The sequence below is a fragment of the Chiloscyllium punctatum genome, chromosome 11 (genome assembly GCF_047496795.1).
Source record: "Chiloscyllium punctatum isolate Juve2018m chromosome 11, sChiPun1.3, whole genome shotgun sequence".
In the NCBI taxonomy this organism is placed as follows: domain Eukaryota; kingdom Metazoa; phylum Chordata; class Chondrichthyes; order Orectolobiformes; family Hemiscylliidae; genus Chiloscyllium; species Chiloscyllium punctatum.
The window spans coordinates 2,549,623-2,555,582 of record NC_092749.1 but is presented as its reverse complement, the minus strand read 5'-3'; positions in this window follow the sequence as shown (position 1 = coordinate 2,555,582).

The following is a 5,960-nucleotide window of genomic DNA, read 5'->3' as shown; positions in this document are numbered from 1 at the left end:
CACCCAGGTCTCCCTGCTCTCTCTCTCTATTCCCCCCCGTCTCCCCCTGCTCTCTCTATTCCCCCCCATCTCCCCCTGCTCTCTCTATCCCCCCCCATCTCCCCCTGCTCTCTCTCTATTCCCCCCGTCTCCCCCTGCTCTCTCTATTCCCCCCCATCTCCCCCTGCTCTCTCTCTATTCCCCCCATCTCCCCCTGCTCTCTCTCTATTCCCCCCGTCTCCCCCTGCTCTCTCTCTCTATCCCCCCCATCTCCCCCTGCTCTCTCTCTATTACCCCCCATCTCCCCCTGCTCTCTCTATTACCCCCCCATCTCCCCCTGCTCTCTCTCTATTCCCCCCGTCTCCCCCTGCTCTCTCTCTATCCCCCCATCTCCCCCTGCTCTCTCTATTACCCCCCATCTCCCCCTGCTCTCTCTCTATTACCCCCCATCTCCCCCTGCTCTCTCTCTATTCCCCCCGTCTCCCCCTGCTCTCTCTCTATCCCCCCCATCTCCCCCTGCTCTCTCTATTACCCCCCATCTCCCCCTGCTCTCTCTCTATCCCCCCCATCTCCCCCTGCTCTCTCTATTACCCCCCATCTCCCCCTGCTCTCTCTCTATCCCCCCCATCTCCCCCTGCTCTCTCTCTATCCCCCCCGTCTCCCCCTGCTCTCTCTCTATTACCCCCATCTCCCCCTGCTCTCTCTCTATTCCCCCCATCTCCCCCTGCTCTCTCTCTATTACCCCCATCTCCCCCTGCTCTCTCTCTATTCCCCCCATCTCCCCCTGCTCTCTCTCTATCCCCCCCATCTCCCCCTGCTCTCTCTCTATCCCCCCCGTCTCCCCCTGCTCTCTCTCTATTACCCCCATCTCCCCCTGCTCTCTCTCTATTCCCCCCATCTCCCCCTGCTCTCTCTCTATTCCCCCCATCTCCCCCTGCTCTCTCTCTATTCCCCCCATCTCCCCCTGCTCTCTCTCTATTCCCCCCATCTCCCCCTGCTCTCTCTCTATTCCCCCCGTCTCCTCCTGCTCTCTCTATTCCCCCCCATCTCCCCCGCTCTCTCTCTATCTCCCCGTCTCCCCCGCTCTCTCTCTCTATTCCCCCCATCTCCCCCTGCTCTCTCTCTATCCCCCTGTCTCCCCCTGCTCTCTCTATCCCCCCCATCTCCCCCTGCTCTCTCTCTATTACCCCCCATCTCTTCCTGCTCTCTCTCTCTATTCCCCCCATCTCCCCCTGCTCTCTCTCTATTACCCCTGTCTCCCCCCGCTCTCTCTATCCCCCCGTCTCCCCCTGCTCTCTCTCTATTCCCCCCCCATCTCCCCCTGCTCTCTCTCTATTCCCCCCGTCTCCCCCTGCTCTCTCTCTACTCCCCCCATCGCCCCCTGCTCTCTCTCTATCCCCCCCGTCTCCCCCTGCTCTCTCTCTATCCCCCTGTCTCCCCCTGCTCTCTCTCTCTATTACCCCCCGTCTCCCCCTGCTCTCTCTCTATTACCCCCCGTCTCCCCCTGCTCTCTCTCTCTATCCCCCCCGTCTCCCCCGCTCTCTCTCTCTCTTACCCCCCGTCTCCCCCTGCTCTCTCTCTATTACCCCCCGTCTCCCCCTGCTCTCTCTCTATTCCCCCCGGCTCCCCCGCTCTCTCTCTCTATTCCCCCCCCCCCCCCACCCCGTCTCCAGAGTCAGCATGGATTTATGAAGGGGAAATCATGCTTGACTAATCTTCTTGAATTTTTTGAGGATGTAACTCGGAAGATGGACGAGGGAGATCCAATGGATGTAGTGTACCTGGACTTTCAGAAAGCTTTTGATAAAGTCCCACACAAGAGGTTAGTGAGTAAAATTAGGGCACACGGGATTGGAGGCAAAGTACTAGATTGGATAGAGAATTGGTTGGCTAATAGGAAACAAAGGGTAGTGATAAACGGCTCCATTTCGGAATGGCAGGCAGTGACCAGTGGGGTACCGCAGGGATCCGTGCTGGGACCGCAGCTTTTTACAATATATGTAAATGATATAGAAGATGGTATCAGCAATAACATTAGCAAATTTGCTGATGATACAAAGCTGGGTGGTAGGGTGAAATGTGATGAGGATGTTAGGAGATTACAGGGTGACCTGGACAAGTTAGGTGAGTGGTCAGATGCATGGCAGATGCAGTTTAATGTGGATAAATGTCTGGTTATCCACTTTGGTGGCAAGAACAGGAGGCAGATTACTACCTCAATGGTATCAAATTAGGTAAAGGGGCTGTTCAGAGAGATCTGGGTGTTCTTGTCCACCAGTCAATGAAGGTAAGCATGCAGGTACAGCAGGTCGTGAAGAAGGCTAATAGCATGCTGGCCTTCATAACAAGAGGGATTGAGTATAGAAGCAAAGAGGTTCTTCTGCAGTTGTACAGGGCCCTGGTGAGACCACACCTGGAGTACTGTGTACAGTTCTGGTCTCCAAATTTGAGGAAAGACATTCTGGCTATTGAGGGAGTGCAGCGTAGGTTCACGAGGTCAATTCCTGGAATGGCAGGATAACCTTACGCTGAAAGACTGGAGCGACTGGGCTTGTATACCCTTGAGTTTAGAAGACTGAGAGGGGATCTGATTGAGACATATAAGATTATTAAAGGATTGGACACTCTGGAGGCAGGAAACATGTTTCCGCTGATGGGGGAGTGCCGAACCAGAGGACACAGCTTAAAAATATGGGGTAGACCATTTAGGACAGAGATGAGGAGAAACATCTTCACCCAGAGAGTGGTGGCTGTGTGGAATTCTCTGCCCCAGAGGGCAGTGGAGGCCCAGTCTTTGGATTCATTTAAGAAAGAATTGGATAGAGCTCTTAAAGATAGTGGAGTCAAGGGTTATGGAGATAAGGCTGGAACAGGATACTGATTGGGAATGATCAGCCATGATCATATTGAATGGCGGTGCAGGCTCAAAGGGCAGAATGGCCTACTCCTGCATCTATTGTCTATTGTCTATTGTCCCCCTGCTCTCTCTCTCTATTCCCCCCCCGTCTCCCCCTGCTCTCTCTCTCTATCCCCCCCCGTCTCCCCCTGCTCTCTCTCTATCCCCCCATCTCCCCCTGCTCTCTCTCTATTCCCCCCCGTCTCCCCCTGCTCTCTCTATTCCCCCCGTCTCCCCCTGCTCTCTCTCTATTCCCCCCCCGTCTCCCCCTGCTCTCTCTCTATTCCCCCCCGTCTCCCCCTGCTCTCTCTATTCCCCCCGTCTCCCCCTGCTCTCTCTATCCCCCCCATCTGCCCCTGCTCTCTCTCTCTCTATTCCCCTCGTCTCCCCCTGCTCTGTCTATCCCCCCCATCTGCCCCTGCTCTTTCTCTCTATTCCCCCTGTCTCCCCCGCTCTCTCTATACCCCCCATCTCCCCCTGCTCTCTCTGTCTCCATCCCCCCCCTCCCCCCTGCTCTCTCCCTCTATCCCTCCCATCTCCCCTTGTTCTCCGTCTCTAATCCCCCCCATCTCCCCCGCTCTCTCTCTATCTCCCCGTCTCCCCCTGCTCTCTCTCCAATCCCCCCCATCTCCCCCTGCTCTCTCTCTATTCCCCCCCGTCTCCCCCCGCTCTCTCTCTATCTCCCCGTCTCCCCCTGCTCTCTCTCTATTCCCCCCGTCTCCCCCTGCTCTCTCTCTCTATTCCCCCCGTCTCCCCCTGCTCTCTCTCTATCTCCCCGTCTCCCCCCGCTCTCTCTATCTCCCCATCTCCCCCTGCTCTCTCTCTATCCCCCCCATCTCCCCCTGCTCTCTCTCTATTCCCCCCGTCTCCCCCTGCTCTCTCTATCTCCCCGTCTCCCCCCCTGCTCTCTCTCTATCCCCCCCATCTCCCCCTGCTCTCTCTCTATTCCCCCCCCACCCGTCTCCCCCTGCTCTCTGTCTCTGTCTCTGTCTCTCTCTCTCTGTCTCTCTCTATTCCTCCTGGCTCCCATGGATCTGATGTGGAAGTTCCTGTATGAAGCTGGCCTTTGGACAGATTCTGTCATATTTTACTCACAACCATCCTCTCCCCAGTCTAGAGCCTTTATTTCCAGAGCTACCCTTCAATCTCACTGAGTTATAGTGACTATCACTGAACCCTTTTCTCAATGAAGAACCATCTCCTTTTTCCAGCATGAACCCATCCCCAGGGCGTGTCACTACAGCGAGGCCCCCCCACCCCACCCCATTCTTACTCCGACATTGCCCCCATTAGTAGTGGCTCCAGCATTCCATCACCCGGAACCACAAGGAGGCCGCTTGTTTCATAGAACATAGAAGAATACAGCGCAGTACAGGCCCTTCGGCCCTCGATGTTGCGCCGATCCATGCCCACCTAACCTACACTAGCCCACTAGTCCTCCATATACCTATCCAATGCCGTTTAAATGCCCATAAAGAGGGAGAGTCCACTACTGCTACTGGCAGGGCATTCATGAACTTACGACTCACTGAGTAAAGAATCTACCCCTAACATCTGTCCTATACTATCACCCCTTAATTTAAAGCTATGCCCCCTCGTAAGAGCTGACTCCATACGTGGAAAACGGTTCTCATGTCAACCCTATCTAACCCCCTAATCATCTTGTACACCTCTATCAAGTCACCCCCTAAACCTTCTTTTCTCCAATGAAAACGCCCCAAGTGCCTCAGCCTTTCCTCATAGGATTTTCCTACCATACCAGGCAACATCCTGGTAAACTTCCTCTGCACCCGTTCCAAGTGCCTCCACATCCTTCCTATAGTATGGCGATCAAAACTGTACACAATATTCCAGATGCGGCCGCACCAGAGTCTTATACAACTGCAGCATGACCTCAGGACTCCGGAACTCAATTCCTCTACCAATAAAAGCCAGTACACCATATGCCTTCTTCACCGCACTATTTACCTGGGTGGCAACTTTCAGAGATCTGTGTACATGGACACCAAGATCCCTCTGCTCTTCCACACTACCAAGTAGTCTACCATGAGCCCAGTAATCCATCTTTTTATTACTCCTACCAAAGTGAATCACCCTCACACTTACCTACATTGAACTCCATTTGCCACCTTTCTGCTCAGCTCTGCAGCTTATCTATATCCCGCTGTAACCTGCCACATCCTTCTTCGCTGTCAACAACTCCACCGACTTTCGTGTCATCCGCAAATTTGCTCACCCAGCCTTCAAGCCCCTCCTCCAGGTCATTTATAAAAATGACAAACAGCAATGGTCCCAAAACAGATCCTTGTGGAACACCGCTAGTAACTGCGCTCCAAGATGAACCTATACCATCAACTACTACCCTCTGTCTCCTTCCAGCCAGCCAATTCCTAATCCAAACCTCTAACGCACCCTCAATGCCATACCACCTTAATTTTTGCAGTAGCCTACCATGGGGTACCTTATCGAACGCCTTGCTAAAATCCATATACACCACATCTACTGCTTTACCCTCATCCACTTCCTTGGTCACCTTCTCGAAGAACTCAATAAGGTTTGTGAGGCACGACCTCACATAAGGTTTCGTGGGCTACATCGTCACCCTATCCACACCCCCTTCCCCCACCCCCTTCCCCACCCCCTTCTCCACCCCCTTCCCCCACGCCACTTCACCCCAACCCCTTCCTCCACCCCTTCACCCCAACCCCCTTCCCCCACCCCCTTCCCCCACCCCCTTCCCCCACCCCTTCCCACACCCCTTCCCCCCACCCCCTTCCCCCACCCTTCCCTCACCCCCTTCCCCCCCACCCCTTCCCCAAACCCTTTCCCCACACCCCCTTCCCCCACCCCCCTTCCCCCACCCATTCCTCATCCCCTTCCCCACCCCTTTCCCCATCCATTCCCCAACCCCTTCCACACTCCCTCCCCCATCCATCTCCAAACCCCTTCCCACACCCCTTCCCCACCCCCATTCCCCACCCCCTTCCCCCAACCATTTCCACACCCTTCCCCCATCCCTTCCCCCACCCCCTTCCCAACCCCTTTCCCACAACCCCTTCCCCCATTCCCTTCACACACCCCCTTC